The sequence below is a fragment of the Helianthus annuus genome, chromosome 10 (assembly GCF_002127325.2).
Source record: "Helianthus annuus cultivar XRQ/B chromosome 10, HanXRQr2.0-SUNRISE, whole genome shotgun sequence".
Lineage (NCBI taxonomy): Eukaryota > Viridiplantae > Streptophyta > Magnoliopsida > Asterales > Asteraceae > Helianthus > Helianthus annuus.
In genome coordinates this window covers 46,775,629-46,779,866 of record NC_035442.2, presented here as the reverse complement: position 1 = coordinate 46,779,866, position 4,238 = coordinate 46,775,629, and the positions used below count along the sequence as shown (strand labels likewise).

General features: G+C 42.9%; 1 non-coding gene across 1 annotated transcript; it reads left to right on the top strand.

The window, feature by feature from the left end:
- Positions 1-1,858: 1,858 nt before the first annotated feature.
- On the top strand, positions 1,859-1,965 carry LOC118483466. The gene has a single exon (XR_004870755.1). It is a non-coding gene; the product is annotated as a small nucleolar RNA R71 (small nucleolar RNA).
- Positions 1,966-4,238: the final 2,273 nt, after the last annotated feature.

Here is a 4,238-nt window from a genome sequence, read left to right as displayed (position 1 = left end):
TTGCTGTAATGAAGAAATTTTGTTGGGAAGTTCTGTTTTCATGCATGGGGTGATGTTTCTCGTTTCCGTTGTCATCCTTCACCATCCCAAGTGTGTTTTATTCCTGAAAATTAAAATTAAACTAAAAATTAATCTAAGCTAAACTAAGGATAGTTCCGCGGAATGCCTCCGTGGTGCGCCACGTTTATAAGGGTCCTTGGCTAGACCCAAAGTCTGGTCACATGTTATCCGAGCGGGATGTTTTGCATCCCATGTTGCACCGTCGGAGAGTATCATCTAAACTCGAATCAATGACCTTCATGTAATTGACCGGGTCATCGTCCTCTACTCTCTTCCCAACCCCAAACTTCAGTTCCTTATCCCCAAACTTCAAAGTAAGTGTCCTGTCATTCATGTCTACCACTGCTTGTGCTGTGGCTAGAAATGGCCTCCCTAGTATGAGGGGGACTTTGGTGTCCTCTTCCATATCTAGTATGACAAAGTCGGCCGGGTAGACGAAATTCTCGACTTTGACCACTAGATTTTCAGCGACACCTTGCGGGTATTTGACGGATCTGTCGGCAAGTTGTATACTCATCTTGGTAGGGCTTGTTTTTCCTAGGCCGAGTCGTTTGAACATTGATTCAGGCTTGAGGTTAATGCTAGCCCCAAGGTCGTCTAGTGCATTACGAACGGGGGATTCCTCGATCGAGCAAGGAATTGTGAAGCATCCAGGATCAATCTTCTTTTGTGGGAGTTTGTTGAGTACAAGGGCGGAGCATTTTTCGCCTAAATTAACTAATTGCAATGATTCAATTTTCCTTTTATGAGTGAGGAAGTCCCTCATGAATTTTGAGTATTTAGGCATTTGAGTTAGGACTTCGATAAATGGAATATTAACATGCAATTATTTTAGTAAATTTTCGAATTTTGCGAATTGCTCATTGGTCGTTTGGCGAATTAACCTACCGGGGTATGGAACCGGAGGAGCCTTGGTAGGCTCTTGAATTGGAGGAGAAGCCTTCTCTTGTTGGGGCGGTGTTGTGCTTCCCTCAGTTGGCGGTGGTGGAGACTCATCGGAACCCACGGTAAGATTTCTCAATGTTATGAGATGGACTTGTGCTTTTGGGTTTGTTTCGGTATTACTTGGTAACGCGCCTGTGGTCTCTCGGAGAAATTTTGAGCTAATTGATTTATTTGTTTTTAAATGTTTTGTATACTAGCTTGTTGATTTCTAAAATTCGATTCCAATTGTTGAAATCGATCCGAGTTTTTCTTTTCAGTATCGGAGATGAGGCGAGATACAGTATCTTCAAGCCTTTCTCGTCCACCTTGTTGTTGAGAGAAATTTTGTGACTCGTTTCTTGGTTGTTAAAAGTTTGTTCGTTGGTTTAGGTTTTGTTGGTTACTACTATTGCCGGGTTCTCTCCAACCAAGGTTAGGGTGATTACGCCATCCTTGCTTGTAGGTACCCGTTGGAGGACCCGACGGCCTAGGTCTATTATCAATGTAGTTTACCGACTCCGGTTGATCATCTGTTTCTTTCATACAACTCCAACTTTCATGTGGCCCACCACACCCTTCACAAGCCATAACCGAGACTGTTTTTGTCATTTCTAACTTTTTTAGTTTTAAAGAGAGGGCCTCGATTTGGGCTTGTAAAGAAGTGCTTTCATCAACCTTATGCGCTCCCGTGGCAATAGATTTATTGCCTCGGGGAGTGTGCCACTGAAAATTGGTTTGAGCAATTTCCTCAATTTGATTGTATATTTCATGTGGGTGGCGATTACCTAAAAGTCCCCCGGAGCTAGAGTCAAGTGTTTGTTTTGTGTGTGGCAACAACCCATTGTAGAAAGTGGATACTTGTTGCCATACCGCAAGACCGTGATGAGGACACTTTCGCAATGGCTCCTTGAACCTTTCCCAAGTTTCATATAAGGATTCCCCATCCTCTTGTGAATATGTATTAATTTAAGTCATTAATTTAGCCGTTTTAGCGGGAGGGAAGTACTTATATAGAAACTTTTGGGCTAGTTCATCCCAGGTGTTTACCGAGCCAACTAGGAGGGCATTGAGCCAAGCCTTTGCTCGGTCCATTAGTGAAAATGGAAACATTAGAAGGCGGAAGGCGTCGTTTGATGCTCCATTGATCCAAAAGGTATCACATATTTCTAAGAAATTAGTAATATGTAGATGGGGATCCTCGTCCGCAAGCCCATGGAAGGTTGTGGAGTTTTGAAGCATTTGTATCAAATGTGGCCGAAGTTCGAAGTTGTTAGCTTCGACATTCGGTGCATTGATAGCGGTGCCGAGATTTCCTACGATGGGACGTAGGTAATCCATGAGGGTACGTTGATCCGCCATGGGAAGTGGGTCCCCGAGACTTTCTCCTGGTTTTTAGCTTTGAGTCTTTTTCTGAGAAAGCGTTCGGGTTCTTCTAGAGGTTCTTTTATGTCTCTACTAGAATTGGAGCTCATACACTATGTAGAAAGTTCAGATGTGGCGCCTGGGTTCCAAGTCCTGCATTGGAAACAAAAAAGAATCTTGGTCAGAAGGTTCACCACGCCCCCGTGCTCATCGAACACGTCCCGTGTTTGGAGATACAGTGATTGTTTTCCGGATCCCTATTACTGGGGAATTGGACACGGCCCCGTGTTGCACCGACACGGCCCCGTGCTCAACTCTCTGTAACTCGGAAAATAAAAACTGCCAGTAATAATGCTGGGCACGGCCCGAGTCCGACCAGGCATGGCCCGTGCTGAGCCCTGCAGAATCTAAAAAATCAAGAAAATCCTAAAAAAACATAAAAATAAAAAAATTAATTAGGCCGCTGATTCCTAACTTTCTTAAAATCCTTGTGTCCCCAGCAACGGCGCCAAAAATTTGATGCGTGTCATTCCAGTAGACTGGTGAACGACATTTTCGACCGTATAAAGCTTCGAAGAGCCATGTTGATGCTGGAGTGATAACTATTGTTTTAGGAGAATTCAATCAACCGTAGATACGAATCCCAACTACCACCAAAATCGATCACACAAGCTCTAAACATATCCTCCAGTGTCTGGATTGTTCTTTCAGATAGACCATCCGTTTGAGGATGATACACTTTGCTCAAATTAAGTCTTCTGTAACACAAGTATGTTCAGCCTGAGAAATGCGGGTTAGAATATCAGATCGAACTTGAACATAGTGAAGCTTGACACGTTCCCTACGACTTAATGCGTCAGCCACGACATTCGCCTTACCAGGATGGTACCGAATTTCGCAAGCGTAGCCGTTTAGAAGTTCAACCCAACGTCGTTGCCTCATATTATGTTCTTTCTAATTGAAAATATGCTGGAGACTTTTGTGGTCAATGAAAACAACACATTTAGTACCGCACAGGTAGTGTCTCCAGATTTTGAGAGCAAAAACTACTGCACCTAACTCAAGATCATGAGTCGTGTAGTTTTTCTCGTGTATCTTCAACTGTCTCGATGCATAGGCTATAACTTTGTTTCTTTGCATGAGAACGCAGCAAAGGCCTAAGTTGGATGCATTACAATATACAACAAAATCGTCGTTACCCTCAGGTAAATAGAAGATAGGTGCATCACAGAGTTTCTGTTTTAAGGTTTGAAAGGCTTCTTCCTGTTTAGATCCCCACTCGAAAGGTTTATTCTTCTGAGTTAAAGCAGTGAGAGGAACCGCAATCTTGGAGAAGTTTTCAATAAAACGGCGGTAATAACCCGCGAGACCAAGAAATGAACGAACCTCAGTAGGAGTAGTAGGTGTATCCCAATCCTTAATCGCACTGATTTTGGCGGGATCTACATGAATACCTTGTTCGTTTACGATGTGTCCCAAAAAATGAACTTCCTTAAGCCAAAATTCACACTTGGAGAATTTGGCGAAAAGTTGTTCTTTCTTTAGGAGTTCCATAGTAAGACGGAGATGTTGTTCATGATCGGCTCGTGTCTTGGAATAGATCAAAATGTCATCAATGAAAACAATGATGAACTTGTCCAAATAAGGCTTACAAACCCTATTCATCATGTCCATGAAAATAGCAGGAGCATTAGTTAAACCGAAGGGCATAACAGTAAATTCATAGTGACCATATCTTGTGCGGAATGCAGTCTTGGGAATATCTTCCTCGAGTACACGAAGCTGATGATACCCAGAACGCAGATCAATCTTTGAAAAACAAGTAGCACCCTGTAACTGATCAAAGAGATCATCAATGCGAGGTAGGGGTATCGCTTCTTGATTGTGAGTTT